The 21,009-nt window shown below is 40.0% G+C and overlaps 1 protein-coding gene across 2 annotated transcripts in view; it reads left to right on the top strand.

The window, feature by feature from the left end:
- The window catches only part of FAM168A (family with sequence similarity 168 member A), a 207,413-nt gene that overhangs the window by 159,590 nt on the left and 26,814 nt on the right, over positions 1-21,009 (top strand). The window lies entirely within an intron of this gene.

The raw sequence follows: 21,009 nt of genomic DNA, 5'->3' as shown, positions 1-21,009 counted from the left end.
TCTGTGAAATAAATAAATAAAATCTTTTAAAAAAATAATAATAATAAAATGGTAATAGTTCCCAAATTAATCTACAGATTCAATATAATCCCTATCGGGGTGCCTGGGTGGCTCGGTGTGTTGGGCCTCTGCCTTCGGCTCAGGTCATGGTCTTGGGGTCCTGGGATCGAGCCCCGCATTGGGCTCTCTGCTAGGTGGGGAGCCTGCTTCCCCTTCTCTCTCTGCCTGCCTTTCTGCCTACTTGTGATCTCTCTCGCTCTGTCAAATAAATAAAATCTTTAAAAATATATATATATAATCCCTATCAAAATCCTGGCTCGTTTGCTTGCAGATTTTGACAGGCTCTTACTAAAATTCACATGGAAATTCAAAGGACCCATATTAGCCAAAACAATCTTGAAAGAGAACAAAGTTGGAGGACCCATACTTCCCAATATCAAAGCTTATTAGAAAAGTATGATAATAAAGACAGTGTGGTTTTGGCATAAGGATAGACATGGATCAGTGGAATAGAATTGAGTATCCAGAAATCAGCTCTCACATTTGTGGTCAATTTTCAACAAGAAAATTCTTGTACCAAGAATAATTCAATAGGGAAAGAATAATCTTTTCAATAAATGGTACCGGGACACTATATATCTACATATGAAAGATGAAATACCTCACAGGACATGTAAATATTAACTCAAAATAGATCAAAGACCTAAATATGAGAGCTAAAACTATAAAACTTGTACAGGAAAACTTGGAAATCTTTGTGAGCTTAGATTTGGCGATAGTTTCTTAGATATAACACCAGTAGCACAAACAGCCAAAGGAAAAAATAGATAAATTGGACTTCATCAAAAGTAAAGGCTTTCTGGGGCGCCTGGGTAGTTCAGTGGGTTAAAGCCTCTGCCTTCAGCTCAGGTCATGATCCCAGGGTCCTGGGATTGAGCCCCACATCAGGCTCTCTGCTCTGGAGGGAGCCTGTTTCCTCCTCCTCTCTCTCTGCCTGCCTCTCTGCCTACTTGTGATCTCTGTCTGTCAAACAAATAATAAAATCTTAAAAAAAAAAAAAAAGTAAAGGCTTTCATGTTTCAAAGGACACCATCAAGAAAGCAAAAGGCAGTCTACAGAATGGTGTAAAATATTTGCAAAATCATCTGTCTGATAAGGGACTTGTATCTAGACTATTTCAATAACTCTTACAATTCAATAATAAGAATACAAATCCAACTAAGAAATAATGAGGAACCTAAATAGACAGTTCTCCAAAGAAGATATACTAATGGCTAATAAGCACATGAAAAAATATTTGACATAATTATCAGGGAAATGCAAGTCAAACCACAATCATTTGCCGCAGTCTACCCCTAGGATGGCTGTAATCAAGAAGTCTGTTAATAACAAGTGTTGATAAGGATGTGGAGAAATTGAAGACACTCATACTGTTAGTGGGAATATAAAAAATTGTGTAGCCACTTTGGAAAATGGTCTGATCATTCCTCAAACAGTTTCCTGTCTCTGACTTTGCTTGTATTGTTTTTTGGTTTTTTGTTCTTGTGTTTTTTTGTTTGTTTTTGCTTTTGCTTTTGTTTTGTTTGGATGTCAGTCCTTATCTTTGCCGGTCCTGCCATCTCACAAGGCTCACTCAAAATCCAGTTTCCCAACTGCTTGATTGTGTATTTTTAGGTATTACAAAATTGCCCTTCAGAATGCTTTTACTGATTCCCATGGTTTTAGATCCTTCCCAACACTTGATATTGTCACTCCTTAAAGTTTCTGCCTGTCTGATAGGTGTGAAGTGATATTTTATTCCATTTATTTGCATTTTGCTGATAACTAATATGATTGAACACCTTTTCATCTTCTCCTCCTTTTCCCTAATAAGTTGAGTGATTCCTTTTGTGAATTCCATAGTTAGATTCTACTGGCTTATTTTTATTTTCTTATTGATTAATATGAGTTCTTTTTTTTTAAGATTTTATTTATTTGTTTGAGAAAGAGAGGCAGAGATAGCATCAGAGATAGCAAGCAGGAGCAGGGAGCAGAGGGAGAAGCAGGCTCCCCGCTGAGCAGGGAGCCTAACGTGGGGCTTGATCCCAGGACCTTGGGATCATGAATTGAACCCAAGGCCAACATTTAACTGACTGAGCCACCCAGATGCCCCTAATATGAACTCTTTTTTCAGGATGCATTTGTTATAAATATCTTTTCTCACTCTGTACTTGTTTTTTAACTTTGTTTAAATTTCGCTGAGTTAAATTTATCAACCTTTTGTGGTTTTTCCTTTTGATCTCATCTAAGAAATACTTTCCAATCCCAAGGTCAAACTGTATTCACTATATTCTTTCTCTCTTTCTTTTCATAATTGTTTTAAGGTCTTTTTTTTTTTTTAATTGTTAGGTCTTTGGTCTTTCTAGAAGTGCAGAAGTATGAGGTGGGGATTTAATTTTTTTCTTCAGATGGGAAAAAAAAGTATACTACTGTATTTTATTGAATTTGAGCAAGATTCTTCCCTTCACCAGATCTCTTAAAACAGAGTAATAGGATAAAAGAATGAGTTGACTGGGGAGGGAAACAGATTTATGGACCAAATCATCAATTTGCAAAATTTCATCTTGTTCTTTTATTTCTTTTTAGAAGATAAATACAGGGAGGGTGGGACTCATTCACCAAACAATTTGTAAAGTGTTGAATACCTTCCATCTGCCTTCATAGATGTGTTGAATTAATAAGTAGTAGTAGTAGAAGAAGCTCACTCCTGGAGTGGAGATTAAGATAGAATAGGCCATTTGCTTTCCATTAAAATTTCTTCCATACCCTATACTGGCAAATAAGAAGCTTGGAAAAACTGTTAGGTTTGTAAAGGAATTTTTCCCCCTCAGGAGCAGCACACACTTGGCCTTAATGTGCTTACCTAAGGAGCAGGTTTTGTTTTTTTTTTTTAAACATATAATGTATTACTTGCTCCAGGGGTACAGGTCTGTGAATCATCAGGCTTACACATTTCACACCACACTCACCATAGCACATACCCTCCCCAATGTCCATAATGCAGACACCCTATCCCTACCACTCCCCAAACCCCAGCAACCCTCAGTTTTTTTGTGTGCGATTAAGAGTCTCTTATGGTTTGTCTCCCTCCCAGTCCCATCTTGTTTCATTTTTTCCCTCCCTACCCCCCATAATCCCCCCGCCCTGCCTCTCAAATTCACCATATTAGAGAGATCATATAATAATTGTCTTTCTCTCATTGACTTATTTAGCTTAGCATAATACCCTCTACTTCCATCCACATCATTGCAAATGGCAAGATTTTGGGTTTTGATGATGGCTGCCTAGTATTCCATTGTATGGAATACAGTGTATACCACATCTTTATCCATTCATCTGTTGGTGGACATCTAGGTTCTTTCCATAGTTTGGCTATTGTGGACATTGCTGCTATAAACATTCAGGTGCATGGGCCTCTTCGGTTCACTATATTTGTATCTTTAGGGTGAATACCCAGTAGTGCGATTGCTGGGTCGTAGGTAACTCTATTTTCAACTTTTTGAGGAATTCCATACTGTTTTCCAGAGTGGCCGCACAAGCCTGCATTCCCACCAGCAGTGTAGGAGGGTTCCCCTTTCTCTGCATCCTCGCCAACATCTGTCATTTCCTGACTTGTTAATTTTAGCCGTTCTGACTGGTGTGAGGTGGTATCTCACTGTGGTTTTGATTTGTATTTCCCTGATGCCAAGTGATGTTGAGCACGTTTTCATGTGTCTGTTGGCCATTTGGATGTCGTCTTTGCAGATATGTCTGTTCATGTCTTGTACCCATTTCTTGACTGGATTATTCTTTGGGTGTTGAGTTTGGTAAGTTCTTTTTTTTTTTTTTTTTTAAGATTTTATTCATTTATTTGAGAGAGAAAGAGTGAAAGCATGAGAGGGAGGGGAGAAGGTCAGAGGGAGAAGCAGACTCCCCGTGGAGCTGGGAACCTGATGTGGGACTTGATCCTGGGACTCCAGGTTCACGACCTGAGCCAAAGGCATTTGCTTAACCAACTGAGCCACCCAGGTGCCCTGTTAAGTTCTTTATAGATTTTGGATACTAGCCCTTTATCTGATATGTTATTTGCAAATATCTTCTCCCATTCTGTCAGCTGTCTTTTGGTTTTGTTGACTGTCTCCTTGGCTGTGCAAAAGCTTTTGATCTTGATGAAGTCACAATAGTTCATTTTTGCCCTTGCTTCCCTTGCTTTTGGGAGTATTTCTAGGAAGAAGTGGCTGCGGCTGAGGTCAAAGAGGTTGCTGCCTGTGTTCCCCTCAAAGATTTTGGTGGATTCCTGTCTGACATTGATGTCTTTTATTCATTTTGAGTCTATTTTTGTGTGTGGTGTAAGGAAGTGGTCCGGTTTCATTCTTCTGCATGTGGCTATCCAATTTTCCCAACACCATTTGTTGAAGAGACTGTCTTTTTTCCACTGGACATTCTTCCTGCTTTGTCAAAGATTAGTTGACCATAGAGTTGAGGGTCCATCTGGGCTCTCTATTCTGTTCCATTGATCTATGTGTCTGTTTTTGTGCCAGTACCATACTGTCTTGATGATTACAGCTTTGTAATTAGAGCTTGAAGTCTAGAATTGTGATGCCACCAACTTTGGTTTTCTTTTTCAATATTTCTCTGGCTATCTGGGGTCTTTTCTGGTTCCATACAAGTTTTAGGATGATATGTTCCATTTCTTTGAAAAAAATGGATGGGATTTTGATAAGGGTTGCATTAAATGTGTAGATTGCTTTAGGTAGCATAGACCTTTTCACAATATTTGTTCTTCAATCCATGAGCATAGAACGTTTTCCCATCTCATTGTGTCTTCCTCAGTGTCTTTCATGAGTACTTTATAGTTTTCTGAGTACAGATTGTTTGCCTCTTTGGTTAGGTTTATTCCTAGGTATCTTATGGTTTGGGGTGCAATTATAAGTGGAATCAACTCCTTAATTTCTTTCTTCTCTCTTGCTGTTGGTGTATAGAAATTCAGCTCATTTCTGTGTGTTGATTTTTTTATCCTGACTACTGAATTCCTGTATGAGTTCTAGCAGTTTTGGAGTGGAGTCTTTTGGGTTTTCCACATAAAGTATCACATCATCTGCAAAGACTGAGAGTTTGACTTCTTTGCCGATTTGGATGGCTTTTATTTCTATTTGTTGTCCTTGCTGAAGCTAGGACTTATAGTACTATGCTTAATAGCAGTGGTGATAGTGGACATCCCTGCCATGTTCCTGACCTTCGGGGAAAAGCTCTCAGTTTTTCCTCATTGAGAATGATATTTGCTGTGGGTTTTTCCTAGATGGCTTTGATGATATTGAGGTATGTACCCTCTATCCTTATACTGTGAAGAGTTTTGATCAAGAAAGGATGCTGTAAATGGCCACAGTCGCCATACTGTGGAAAGAACCAAGATACCCTTCAAAGGACGAATGGATAAGGAAGATGTGGTTCATATACACTATGGAGTATTATGCCTCCATCAGAAAGGATGAATACCCAACTTTTGTATCAACATGGACGGGACTGGAAGAGATTATTCTGAGTGAAATAAATCAAGCAGAGAGAGTCAGTTATCATATGGTTTCACTTATTTGTGGAGCATAAGAAATAACATGGAGGACATGGGGAGATGGAGAGGAGAAGGGAGTTGAGGGAAATTGGAGGGGGAGATGAACCATGAGAGACTCTGGACTCTGAAAAACAATCTGAGGGTTTTGAAGGGGCTGGTGGGAGGTTGGGGGAGCCTGGTGGTGGGTATTATGGAGGGCACGTATTGCATGGAGCACTGGGTGTGGTGCATAAACAATGAATTCTGTTACACTGAAAAGAAATTAAATTTTTTAAAAATGAGGGGAAAAAAGATAAAATGCTGTACTTTGTCAAATTCTTTTTCAGCGTCTATTGAGATATCATATGGTTCTTGTTCTTTCTTTTATTAGTGTATTGTATCACATTGACTGATTTGTGGATATTGAACCAACCTTGCAGCCCAGGAATAAATCCCACTTGCTCGTGGTGAATAAACCTTTTAATGTACTGTTGGATCCTATTGGCTGGTATTTTGGTGAGAATTTTTGTATCTGTGTTCATTAAGGATATTTGTAATTCTTCTTTTTGATGGGGTCTTTGTCTGGTTTGGGGATCAAGGTAATGCTGGCCTCATAAAATGAGTTTGGAAGTTTTCCTTCCATTTCTATTTTTTGGAACAGTTTCAGGAGATTAAGTATTAATTCTTCTTTAAATGTTTGGTAGAATTCCCCTGGGAAGCCATCTGGCCCCAGGCTCTTGTTTGTTGGGAGATTTTTGATGACTGCTTCAATCTCCTTACTGGTTATGGTCTGTTCAGGTTTTCTATTTCTTCCTGGTTCAGTTGTGGTAGTTTATACGTCTCTAGGAATGCATCCATTTCTTCCAGATTGTAAATCTGCTGGTGTATAGTTACTCATACTTTGTTCTTAAAATTGTTAATATTTCTTTGGTGTTGGTTGTGATCTCTCCTCTTCTATTCATGATTTTATTTATTTGGGTCCTTTCTCTTTTCTTTTTGAGAAATCTGGCCAAGGGTTTATCAATCTTACTAACCAGCTCCTCGTTTCGTTGATTTGTTCTACTGTTCTTTCAGTTTCTATTTCACTGATTTCTGCTCTGATCTTTATTATTTCTCTTCTCCTACTAGGTTTAGGCTTTCTTTGCTGTTCTTTCTCCAGCTCCATAGGTGTAGGGTATGGTTGTGTACTTGAGACCTTTCTTGTTTCTGGAGAAAGGCTTGTATTACTATATACATTCCTCTCAGGACTGCCTTTGCTGTGTCCCAAAGAGTTTGGACAGTTGTATTTTCATTTGTTTCCATGAATTTTCTTAATACTTTAATTTCCTGGTTGACCCATTCATCTTTAGTAGGATGCTCTTTGGCCTCCATGTATTTGAGTCCTTTCAAACTTTCCTCTTGTGATTGAGTTCTGATTTCAAGTTGTGGTCTGAGAATATGCAGGGAATAATCCCAGTCTTTTGGTACCGGTTGAGACCTGTTTGTGACCCAGGTTGTGATCTACTCTGTAGAATGTTCCATGTGCACTAGAGAAGAATGTGTATTCTGTTGTTTTGGGGTGGAATATTCTAAATATATCTGTGACATACATCTGGTCCAGTGTGTCATTTAAAGCCTTTATTTCCTTGTTGATCTTTTGCTTAGACAATCTGTCCATTTCAGTGAGGGGGGGGTGTTAAAGTCCTCTACTATTACTGTATTACTGTCTATGTGTTTCTTTGATTTTGTTATTAATTGGTTTATATGGTTGGCTGCTCCATGTTGGGGGCATAGATATTTAAAATTGTTAGATCTTATTGGACAGACCCTTTTAGTATGATATAGTGTCCTTCCCCATCTCTTATTATGGCCTTTGGCTTAAAATCTAATTTATCTGATATAAGAATTCCCACCCCAGCTTTCTTTTGATGTCCATTAGCATGGTGAATTGTTTTCCACCCCCTCACTTTAAATCTGGAGGTGTCTTTGGGTCTAAAATGAGTTTCTTGTAGACAGCATATTGATGGATCTTGTTTTTTTATCCATTCTGATACCCTGTGTCTTTTGTTTGGGGCATTTAACCTGTTTACATTAAGGGTAACTATTGAAAGATGCAAATTTAGTGCCATTGTATTGCCTGTAGGGTGACTGTTACCGTATATTGTCTCTATTCCTTTCCAGTCTGTTACTTTTAGGCTCTCTCTTTGCTTAGAGGACCCCTTTCAATATTTCCTGTAGGACTGGTCTGGTGTTTGCAAATTCTTTTAATTTTTGTTTGCCCTGGAAGCTTTTTTCTCTCCTTCTATTTTCAATGACAGCCTAGCTGGATATAGTATTCTTGGCTGCATATTTTTCTCATTTAGTGCTCTGAATGTATCATGCCAGTCCTTTATTGCCTGCCAGGTCTCTGTGGATAGGTATGCCAATCTAATATTTCTACCATTGTATGCTACAGACCTCTTGTTCCAAGCTGCTTTCAGGATTTTTTCTTTGTCATTGAGACTTGTAAGTTTTACTATTAGATGATAGGGTGTGGACCTATTTTTATTGATTTTGAGGGGTTTCTCTGTGCCTCCTGGATTTTGATGCTTGTTCCCTTCTCCAAATTAGGGAAATTCTCTGCTATTATTTGCTCCATATACCTTCTGCCCCTCTCTCTTTCTTCTTCTTCTGGGATTCCAGTTACTCTAATATTGTTTCATCTTATGGTGTCACTTATCTCTCAGATTCTCCCCTTATGGTCCAGTGGCTGTTCGTCTCTTTTGCTCAGCTTCTTTATTCTCCATCATTTGGTCTTCTTTATCACTAATTCTCTTTTCTGCCTCATTTATCCTAGAAGTAAGAGCCTCCATTTTTTACTGCACCTCATTAATAGCTTTTTAAATTTCAACTTGGTTAGATTTTAGTTCTTTTATATCTCCAGAAAGGGATTTTATTTCTCCTTTTATTTTATTTATCCCTTTAAAATTTTTATTTCTCTAATATCTTTCATGCTTTTTTTGAGCCCAGCTAGCACCTTGATAGTCATCATTCTGAACTCTAATTCTGACGTATTACTAATGTCTATATTGATTAGGTCCCTAGCTGTCGGTACTGCCTCTTGTTCTTTTTTGTGGTGAGTTTTTCCACCTTGTCATTTTATCCAAAGAAGAACAGATGAATGAGAGAACAAAATACTAAAAGGGTAGCGACGACCCCCCCCCAAAAAATACACTAACCAAATCAATAGAGACCCGAAACCGGGGGGAGAAGAATGGGGGAGAGGGAGAATTTTATATATGTGTGTGTGTATGTGTGTGATATAGATATGTATATCTATATGTGATATAGATATACATATTTATATCTATATATATATACACACATATATATGATATATATACATATACATATCTATATCACACACACACACACTAAATGTGAATTTTGGTCTGTTGGAAGAAACTACCTTCCAAAATTTTAAAGAAGGAAAAACATATATATACATAAATAAGGGTAAACACAATGAAGGGATAGAATATGACTATAATGATGAAATAAAATTCTAAAAAAAGGAATTGTTAAGATAAGAAGTTGGTTGAAACAAGAAAAAAAAAACCAGAAGAAAGTATGTGATCAGGGTGGATATTAGAACAAAGCCATGTGCTAGATTTAGGGTATATTTTGACCTAGTAGAAGGAATTTTATCCCAAAATTTTAAAGAAAAAAAAAACCTATATGTATACAAAAAATAAGGTTAAATACAATGAAGGGATAAAATATGACTATAACAATGAAAATTTTAAAAGATTTATAAAAAGGTATTGATAAGATAAAATAGTTTAAAAAGTTTAAAATAGGAAAGATTAAAAAAATATAATAAGAAAAAAATAAAATTAAAAACATTTAACTTTGAAAGGGTCAAGGATTATGGGAAAAAAGCCATGAATTCTATGTGTTGCTTTCCCCTAGCTCTGGAGTTCTGCACTTCTCATTAATTGATGACTTGGTCTTGGCTGGATGTTCTTGCTTATCTTCTAGGGGAGGGGACTGTTGCAGTGATTCTCAAATGTCTTTGCCCGAGGTGAAATTGTACCTGCCAGGGGCCAGGCTAAGCAGTCTGCTCGGGTTTGCTCTTGGGAGCTTTTATTCTCTGAACGGTTTCGAGAGCTTTGGAGGACAGGAATGAGGATGGTGGCCTCCAAATCTCCAGCCCTAGAGATGTTGAGAGCTCGGGGTTGCACTCCTCAGTGCACCCTCAGAGAGAAGCAGTCAATCCCACCTGTCTCCCTGGTCTCCAGCCGTACTCCAAGCTCACCCAGCCTGTGACCAAGCATTTCTATCTCTGGTGCTCGGCCCTGTTTGGAGTCTCCAAACCCAGCTGATTCCTCCCTCGCCACTCCTCCTGGAAGAGGAATATGAGTATCCCCGGATCTGCTGCTCGTTGGGTCCCTGCCCAAGAGCAGTGGCCCGACTATGCCACAAATCACGGTTTAAGGTAACCCCAAGCTGAGAATGCACTCTTCTGCTCTATTGCTGTAGCCAGCTTCCCTGCTCCAATACCTGGGAGCTCTGCCACACTCAGACACCCCTGGTCTTTTTGTGATCCCATGGGTCCTGAGACCACACTGTCCCCATGAGGGCTCTCCCCCTCACTTAGCCTCTAAGCTGAATGGTGTCCCTCAGTGGAGCAGATCTCTGAAAGTTCCAATTTTGCGCTCCACTGCTCTATCACTTGCTGGGAGCCTGCCCCTCCCCCCACGCTCTGTCTTCCTGAATGTTGCCTCGGATTCACCTCTCCGCACATCCTACCTTCCAGAAAGTGGTCGATTTTCTGTTCCTAGAATTGCTGCTCTTCTTCTCTTCTCTCTCTTCTTGAGTTTGTAGGTGTTCAGAAGGGTTTGATACCCATCTAGCTGAACTCTTGGGACCTGATGATATTTAGGTCTCCTGTTCCTCCACCATCTTGCTCCTTCCCCCAGGAGCAGTTTTATTATTAGCTTTAATGTAACTGATTTTGTTGTTGTTGATGATGATAGTGTTTTTTGCACTAAAGACATACCAAGTTAAGCCTGCTCTGGCTTTAGCAGCCTTCCTCTTCTAGAGCTCAGCCAGGATGAATGACCCATACAGGTTGCTGACTTTTTAACTATAGGTAAGTTCTCCCTGAAGATGCAACACAAGTCATAGCACAATTGATCACGATCGTCCCCCTTTTTTGTTACTTCAGAGGGGTTGCCTTGCCCAAACTGAGAAGAGCAGTACCTTACTTACATCCTTACAATTTCATGGGGCTCACTAGTGGGAACCTGGGTGGGTGGGTCTTAAATCCAGTGTTCAGGCTACCCCATATTCAAGTCTGGTGGGCACGTGCAGAGCTAGCACTGCAGAATGGCTATCTGCCTAGACTGACTTGCAGTCTCACCAGGAGAGCACGCTCAGCAGCTAGGCCTCCCAGCTAGGAAGAAATTCAGATTCAGGCTGTTTTCTGGAGCCAAGAGATTCAAGAGTCCATTTAATTTATTTTTTTCCCTTACGCCTATTAAAGAAAAGAAGCAACAAAAAGCCTGTAAAACCTGCGGTTAGAATGTTTCCCATCTCGCTTCATAGGCTTTCAGCTCACAGCAATAAAAGTGAGGTTTACTATCAGGATGATGTTTTGTAGGCTGTCTCCTAAACATCTTTGTTATTCCCCCTCTCCTCTTTAGCCCATTGTTACTGTTTTAGCTTTGCCTTTGGGATCTTGCAGTAACTTCCTGTCTGGTCCCTCCTCTGATCTCACCTACTCTGAACCTTTGTGTACAGTAGGTAAAACACAAATCTGAAATTCCCAGTTTAAACTCCTCCAATGGATTCCTATTACTGAGTGATAAATTCCATCCCTTAGCCTGGCATTCAAATTATTTCACAATCTGTTCTCAGTCTACCTTTTTATCTTCATTTCTTCTTGCTTTTCCCTACACACTATAAATTCCAACCATACTGAACTACTTGCCATTTCCCTAGTATGGCATACGCTTTTATGCTGTCATGCCTGAAAGGAATATATATTTCTTTGTCTCCACTCCTCCACACCTCTGACAAACAACTCCTGCTCATTGTTCAAGGCCAGTTAAAATGTTCCTTCTTTTGAGAAACCATTCCCAGCTTTCCCAGACCTGTTCTTCACTTGCTCCTCAGCGTTCCAACATTCTGATAACACCGCAGCATTCTCTGATTATATGTCATATATATTATCTATAGGTTAATATAAGTAATCTATATTATTTCCCTATTAGACTTTAAATTCCTATGTAAAGAACCTTACATCTCTGGTTAGCATAGAGTAAGCATTTGCTAGATGTTAACTGTGCTGATGCATAATGATGAAGAAATATGGATTAACTCACTTTGGCCTTCACTGACCACCCATCACCAGAATCTTGTTATGACAAATTTTTTTTTTTTTTAACTTGGGATAACCCATCAGCAGAAGAGTGAACAAGACAAGAAGAAAATTGAATTGCTTTAAAGGAAGGGTATTTATAAATTGAAGTCTGGCTTAAAGGTGGACAACCAGAATGAAGAGGGATTGAAGGATTTTTACGTCTGTTTGGATTTGGACAAGAGAAAGGCAGGAAGAATAACTGATGTCTTCATCTATCTAGAGGATTGCCCAAGGTCACAAGGAATAGACCTGGTCTATGAGGGTAGAACCGGGACCAGTAGCTGGGAAACTTTCCAAGGTTAGATACCTTATGAAGCAGACTTTTTGGACAGAGTGAAGAATTTCTTAACTTCCAGAACTGTCCAGCAAGAGTTTTGACTGCCTGAAGAGGTTCTGAGCATACCATCATTAGAAGGGTGTGCTGGCAGAGGCTGTGTGGCTAGCTTTGTGGGCCATTATAAAGGATATTCCTGTACTGGGTGGCAAATTGGACTTAATCACCTCTTCTAACTCTGTGATTTAGTGCCTGCCTGATGCTTTTCAATAACATGAGCTTGTCCTGTTTTAGTATGCTGAGTGGGAATAATAGCTTATTTGTTTATTTGTTTGGGTAACTGAACCATCTTTGACCAAATTGACTCTCCAGAGTAATTTTCTATTTTCCAAGATTATGAAGCTGAAACATGGGGAGGCGGTGTCAGGGTCATGGCAGCCAGATCCAGAGGTTTATGTTGAGTGGAATCATATTTTGAGGAGAGGTAGGGAAGTTGTAGGAATTGACTTGTCTCATTCAGCAGGCCTGGGCTCTATCTCCACTTTTTATTTACAAGCTATTTAAGATAAGTCTAAGTTTTAGTATCCTTATCTCTAAAATGGGACTACTAAGATTTTTCATGGAATTAGTGTGAAGATTAAATTAAAGAAGGCCTGACAAAGTGCTTAGAATATACTACAGATTCAAAATTATATTCTTCCTTTGGTCTTCTTCTTTGTTTTATTATTTTTTATTTTGCTTGTTTGGGTTTTGGTCACCCTGGCCTTGGGGGCATGGGGAAGGACATTTTTTTCTCTTTCATCTTGAGCTGCAGATCTAAAATGTCTTCTTTGCGTAACTGTCTCTCCCTACTCACAAAGCAGTAATCCTCTTTGTCTTCCTAAGCCAGGGAGTTCGTCTTCCATAGCCTTTTGATACTCTTGCTTTCTTACTTCCTATAAGGATCAAGTAATTTCAGACATAGTCCTCTGATTTCCCTTAAAAAGTATTTCTAATTTCCATATTAATAAAGAAATGTAATCTTCAGTCCTAATCCTAGTGACAAGAAAGGATTAGATTGTATTGATAGCTATAAAGCAATTAAAATGTATACATCAGAATCCCAGGAAACCTGATCACTATTGTAGCTTTTGGGATACAAAGTAGAAAAGCTTATTTGTGTCCATTTATTTTCTTCACTCTTGACCTTCAAAGAATATAAGTATTGAAGGGGCAGACTTCCTTCCAAGGACCAACTCATAGTTATTTGGCAGGTGTGGAAAAGGCATTGCTTTTAGGATTCCCTTTCCAGTTCCTCTGCTGATTGCTGAAAAATCTTAGTAAAAAAGACAAGACACTTCACCTTTCCAAATCTCTGTTTCCTTATCTGTAAAATGGGGGAAATAACATTAGTGTTTTGGTTTTCTTTTTTTTTTTTAGTGTGTGTATATATATGTGTGTATATATATATATGTGTGTGTGTGTGTGTGTATGTGTGTGTGTGTATATATATACATATATATATTTTTTTTAAAAGATTTTTTATTCTATTTATTTGACAGAGAGAGAGAGATCACAAGTAGGCATAGAGGCAGGCAGGCGGGGGGGAAGCATGCTCCCCGCCAAGCAGAGAGCCCAATGTGGGGCTCGGTCCCAGGACCCTGAGATCACGACCTGAGCCGAAAGCAGAGGCTTAACCCACTGAGCCACCCAGGCGCCCCTTTAAATATATTTTTAAGTAATCTTTACACCCATCCTGGGGTCTGAACTCACAACCCTGAGATCCAGAGTTGCATGCTCCACTAAGCTGGACAGATTTCCCAACATTAGTGTTGTTTTGAGGCTCAAATGAAATCACAGGTATAAAAACATCTTTTGTATGAGCAATGGAAGAAATGTATATGATGTATTATTTGAACTCAGTATCTTGACCCCTGATGAGCTTCTACAGATCCGGGTAGCCTTGGAGGACTAGGATCTGCAAGGCATTCTGCTCCCTTGGGTTTTGAGAGTCAAAGACAGTGTCTTTGGAGTGTGCTAGGAGGAGACTTCCAGTAGGGAATAGCCACAAACTAGCAACTGCTTCTGTGGCCTAAGCTTACATTCTAGTGGTGGTACACAGACAGTCTACCCTAAGCAAGTAAATACATAGTATATCAGATGAAGTGCTGTGAAGATAAACAAAAGAGGATAGAAGCATAGTGATTAGTGCAAGTTGAAAGTACTATTTTAGAAAAAAATGTAAGGTGATCTTTGAACAGAGTTCCAGGAAGAGGGAATAGAAAAGGTAAAGGATGAAATGGGAAAAGTGCTTGGCACATGAGGAACTGCAAGGAGGCCAGTGTGGCTGGAATAGATCAGCATGGGAGCAGATAGTAGGAGGGGGGGTTAGAAGAGGTGGCTGAGGCCCAGGTGGGTCATTAAAAGGATTTCCACATTGTCATGGGAAGCTACTGTGGGGCTTAAAGAGAGGAGTGTCATGATCTGATTTAATGTTTTAACAGGATCACTCTGGCTGCTGAGGGAAATAGACTGCCAGAATCAAAGGTGGAAGCAGGGAGACCAATTATGAAGCCAGTGCAGTAATCTGGAAAGAAAGTGTGTAGGCAATGAGAGTAAGATTCTGAGTGTATTCTGAAATGAAACTGAAAGGGTTTGCTGATATGGATGGGAGAGAAAGAATAGTGTCAAGATGACTCTAAGGTTTTTGCCCTGAGGAACTGGAAGAAAGAGTTGTCATTTATCGATACAGAGAAAATTACAGAGGAACAGGTTTGGAAGGGAATAGGAGGTAGGAGGACAGACAGTGAAAATTTATTTTTTAATATCATAAGTTTGAAATGATAATAATAGCTGACTTTTTGAAGTCTTAACTATTTGCCTGGCTCTTAGTGCTTTGGGGTCTTAACTAATTTAATGCTTATACCAACTTATTAGGTAAGTAATAGTCCCATTTTACAGATGGGAAAGCTCAAGCACAGAGAGGGTAAGTGGCCCAAGATCACACACACAATTAGTGGTGTTGCTGGGATTCAAACCTAAGCCTAGCTCCAGAGACCACACTCTTAACCACTCACCATATAGCCTTGGTAGTCTAGCAAACGCCCAAGTGGACATGTTGAGTAGGCAGTAAGATACTAGATGAGTCAGGAGTTTAGGAGAGAAGTCCCATCTAGCAGTATGAAACTCAGACATAGTGACAGAACTAGGAAGGTAAGTTAGGACCATAAAGGGAGACGCGGTTATAAGACAAAATCATGAGATCAAGCCAGCAAGACAGCCTTTCCCCTCAGGTGTGGTTAGCTCATGAGTTCTGCTCCTTAGAGCCAAGGCGGTTGCAAACCAGGCCACTTATGGATGGCCCCCAAATGCTACCTATCATGCTTTTGCCTGGAATGTCCTTCTTCCCCCTTTCTTATCCACATCCAGGAATACCTAGTGCCCAGCATAATCCCTGACAGACAATAGGCACTAAAAAGATGTTGGTTAATGAAGGCCCTTCCTCTGCTCACTCTACCCTTATCATGGCACTTTTCACATAACTGTCCACTTATTTGTCTCTCTCCTTCATTAGTTGGTGACTCACTCAAAGCCAGGGACCCTGTTGGATTTGTTTCTCTTGTTTACAAATCTCTCATAGCTCCAGAGTACAACCCCCCCCCCCAACACACACACCCTGGTAATCTCTGCACTGAGTACCTGTTTTCTGCTGTTATCTGTGCTAAGCTTTAGAGATGCCAGCATCATCAGCAACAGAAGCAGCAAGATTAATAGTATCAGTTGGGGCCAAGGACACAAAACCAAACCAGGAAAGTTGTAGGGAGGAAGCCTAGCTTACCTTTGATGCCCTTTTTAGAGAGGGTGGGGAAGAGATTCTCTACTGGCTGCAAAGACTATTTACTACCACCTTATGTTTGAGAAGCTCAAATGCTTCCTGTCCAGGCTGAGGGGAGGGGAAGGGTTAGGGGAGGGCATGGTGTGTTGACAGAGAGTAGGAAGGAGAAACTGACCAAGAACTATTGTGTATAAGCAAATAAGACATAGCTGTGTCTTCGGGGAGCTTACAGCTTGGGGAGTGGGGGCAGGACAGGAAATATAAACATATCAATAATGTATTGTGTGATAAGTTCTGTAATTAGGGATGCATGTGTCTTTAAATTTGTTCTGTTCTAAAGGGCAGAAGCTACAGGTAGAGTTAGTGATATGAAAAGTCATTTTCAGACAATCAGAGTAGTCTCACAGTGGAGTAGGGGTCTCAGAAAGGAAGGAGTTCACTATCCATAGAGATATAAGGGCTAGGCTGAATGGATCCCATGAGCATGTCACAGGGGAGGTTCTAGCCCCAAATGTGAGGGTGGACCAAGTGGCCTTTAAGGTACATTCTAGCATCAGCAATCTGTAACTCTGAGTCCCTTTCCTTTCTCTTGGCCTGAGGATGTCATTTATAAAACAATGAGGGTTGGAGGATCAAATAAATCTCCTTCTATTCTGCCATCCTACATCTGCCAAATTCAAGTGAATGAAAAATAAATCTACTTGGAACATTGAAAGAAGATCCTATGATTTCCCCACCACCACCCCGCCATTTGGCATCTGAAATGACAAAACAAGGGTATAATTACCCTTGGCCACACAGTCTCTCACATGAAGCTGAATATAGATTTCAGCCATGAGACTGGATTGCTTTGCTTTCCAAATTAAACCCCTGACTTTCTTCTTGATAAGTGGCAGACCTCCATAATACTAATTAAGAGACAAGTTGTCCACCTTGGTTCTGAAATCAGAAAATGATTGGGGGGTAAAGTTAGATGAATTTTCTTTGGAGTTGGAAAGGATTTAGGGAAAGGCATATTAACAAAGACACATTATTAAAGTGCAATATTTACAAATCCCAAAGAAGCTTTTAGGGATTTAGAGATTTAATCTTTGACTTTTAAAATCAGCTTTCCATCATCAGTCAAAGTACCAATGAACATTAAAAAGCTGTAGGAAGCAGTGAGACAGGCACTTACATACTGCTAGTGCAAGTACAAATTGATAGTCTTATCTAGGAAGTAGTAGATGAAAAGTAGGTGAAAACTCCTAACATGCCACTTCTCACTTATGCTGATTTTGCCCTTTCTGAGGCCCATCATCTATTGCAGGAATTTGCAATAGACTCCTGACTGGTCCCTACTTCTCTATCCTGCCCCCATTATAGTCTGTTTTCTTTTCTTTTCATTTTTTAAGATTTTATTTACTTATTTGAGAGAGAATGAGAGCAAGCATGAGCAGGGGAGGGGTAGAGGGAGAAGCAGGCCCCCCACTGAGCAGGGAGCCCGATGTGGGGCTCGATCCCAGGACCCCAGGATCACAACCTGAGCTGAAGGCAGATACTTAATTGACTGAGCCACCCAGGGGCCCCTATAGTCTGTTTTCAACACAGTAATCAGAGTGACCCTTTCCAAACAAAAGTCAGATCATGTTATTCTTCTGCTCAGACCCCTGTGATCGCTTCTCATTTCACTCAGAATGAAAGTGAAGTCCTTTCAGTAGGAGTATAAGGCCCTCTGTGAACTGACCAGCCCTTTATCTCTTTGACTTCCTCTGCTACTACTGTCCCCCTCATTTGTTCCACTTCAGCCATACTGGCCTCTTTGCTGTTCCTCAGACACATCCAGTAGGCTTTCCACTTAGGGGCTTTCTGCAGTTTCCTTCACCCGAAATGCTCTTTCTTCAGCCATCTACTTGGTTAACTCTGTTTCCTTCAGGTCTTTGTGAAAATCTTACTTCTCAGTGTGTCTTATACTGGTTACCCTATTCAGTATTGCAGTGCCCTCCCTCCAACTCTGGCACTTCTTATACCCTCTGTCCTGCCCTTTTCTCTTTTCCATAGCATTTTAGACTGTGTTTATTCATGTTTACTACTAACCCACTGCCTTCTTCCACCCTTCAAAAATATAAGCTTCAGAAGTACAGTTTTCACAGTGTCTGGCACAGAGTCGCTACTCAAATATTTGTTGAATGGATGAGCTTTAAAAATAGCACTATCTTTTGACCTAGAAATCTCACTTCTAGACTTGTTCCTAAAATAATCAGAGATGTAGTCAAAGATTTATTTAGGTTGTTTTCATAGTTGTATTCATTATAGTGAAAAATTTCAAGCAATCTAAACATCTAAAAACAGAGTAATAGTTAAATGATTTGATCTATATACATAATGGAATATTAAAAAGACATTTAAAATAATGTCTTGAAGAATATGTTTTTGAAGAATAAGAATATGAAGAATATATGGGAAAATGCTTATAATGTTAAACTGAAAGAAGATGCCTCAGTGGCTCAGTCTAAGTGATCGACTCTGGAGGGTAGTTCAGGTCATGAATTCACAGTTGTGAGATCGAGGTCTATGTTGGGCCCTTTATTGGGTGTGGAGCCTGCTTAAGATTCTCTCTTTCAAAAGGGGAACCCTCTTACACTGTTGGTGAGAATGCAAACTGGTGCAGCTACTCTGGAGAACAGTATGGAGGTTTCTGAAAAATTTAAAAACAGAACTACCCTATAATCCAGTAACTGCACTACTTGGTATTTACCCAAAGGATACAAAAATACAGATTCAAGGGGCGCCTTGGTGTCTCACTTGGTTGTCTGCCTTCAGCTCACGTCTTCCTGGGATTGAACGTGCCATGTCAGTCTCCCGGCTCAATGGGAAGCCAACTTCTCCCTCTCCCTCTGCAGCTCCCCTGCTCATGCTCATGCACGCTGTCAAATAAATTAATTTTAAAAATACAGATTCAAAGAGGTACATGTACCCCGATGTTTATAGCAGCATTATCAACAATAGCCAAACTGTGGAGAGAGTCCATTGACTGATGAATGGATAAAGATGATGTATATATATATATACATATATATACACACATACACACACACACACACACACACACACACACCACATATTGCTCAGCTCTCAAAAAAAGAAAATCTTGCCATTTGGAACGACATGGTTAGAGCTAGAGTGTAAGTGTGGTAAGTGAAATAAGTCAGAGAAAGACAAATACCACGTGATCTCACTCATAGGTGGAATTTAAGAAAGAAAATAGATGAACATATGGGATGGGGAGGGAAAAAAGAGAGGGAAATAAACCATAAGAGACATTTTTAGTTTTTTTTTTTAAAGATTTTATTTTTTTGAGAGAGAGCACAAGAGAGAAAGCACAAGATGGGGGAAAGTCAGAGGGAGAAGCAGACTCCCCACTGAGCAGGGACCCCCCCCCCCATGCAGCACTTGATCCCAGGACTCTGCGATCACGACCTGAGCCAAAGGCAGACACTTGACCAGCTGAGCCACCCAGGTGCCCCTGTAAGAGACTCTTAAAGAAAGATTGAAAACAAACTCAGGGTTGATGGATTGGGGGATGAGCTATACGGGTGAACGGTATTAAGGAAGGCACTTGTGATGAGTACTGGGTGTTGTATGTAAGTGAATAATCACTTAATTCTACTCCAGAAACCAATATTGCACTGTATGTTAACTAAGTAAAATTCAAATGGGAAAAAACCCAATTCTCCCTCTTCCCAATCCCCTCCCTGCTCTTTTAAAACAAATGTGAAAGAAGCTAGACACAAAAGGGATTGTATGATTCCATTTATATAAAATACCTAAAATAGGGGCACCTGGGTGGCTCAGTGGGTTAAGCCTCTGCCTTCGGCTCAGGTCATGATCTCAGGGTCCTGGGATCGAGCCCTGCATTGGGCTCTCTGCTTGGCAGGGAGCCTGCTTCCCCCTCTCTCTCTGCCTGCCTCTCTGTCTACTTGTGATCTGTCTCTCTCTGTCAAATAAATAAACAAAATCTTTAAATAAAAAAAATACCTAAAATAGACAAATTTATAGAAACAAAGTAGATTAGAGGTTAACAGGAGCGATGGGGAGAGGGAATGGGATGTTACTGCTTACTGGGTACAGAATTTGTTTGGAGTGATTAAGAAGTCTTAGTAACAGATAGTGGGGATAGTTGTAAAACATTGTGAACACAATGCCACTGAATTAATTATACACTTAATATGGTTAAAATCACAAATTTTATGTTATATGTATTTTGTCCCAAAAAATTAAAAAAAAAAATGGGGCTCCCCATTGGCTCAGTTTGTAGAGCATGTGACTCTTGATCTTGGGGTCATGAGTTTGAGCCCCGCATTGGGGAGTAGATTGTACTTTAAAAAATTCTTTAAGCATTTAAAGAAAAAGAAAAAGAAAAAACCCTCTATGTAATATACAGTGTCAGGCTAGATCTGGCTTGTGGGCTAGAGAGCCAGTTGTGAGCATCTTTTCCCAACTGTTCTTTTTGACGTTGTTAGCTTGAAATTGGCCATGGTGGGAGTATTTATACCATGGAATTTGGCAAATGCTACACATAGAGCTTGACTTCAATCCCCTCAAGCCAGATCTGGTTGAATATTTACCAGAATACCACTGACAATATGTGCATAAAAATGTGTTGAGGGCGCCTGGGTGGCTCAGTCAGTTTCTGCCTTTGGCTCAGGTCATGACCTCAGGGTCCTGGGATGGAGCCCCACGGTGGGCTCCCTGCTCAGCCGGGAGCCTGCTTCTCTTTCTCCCTCTACACCTGTTCATGTGCTTTCTCTCTTGCTCACTCTGTCTCTCAAATAAATAAATAAAATCTTCAAGAAAAAAATGTGTAGAAAACTATCTGGAAGGATAACCGTTACTACCCCTGGGGAGTAAAGTAGTGTTGGAGCGGAAATGTGAGAGTGAATTTAGACTTTTTACCACATACACTTCTATGGTGTTTCCACTTTTTTTTT

Source organism: Martes martes (assembly GCF_963455335.1).
Source record: "Martes martes genome assembly, chromosome: 10".
NCBI classification, from domain to species: domain Eukaryota; kingdom Metazoa; phylum Chordata; class Mammalia; order Carnivora; family Mustelidae; genus Martes; species Martes martes.
Note: the sequence above shows the minus strand (reverse complement) of the source record. Positions and strands in the feature narration are given on the sequence as shown.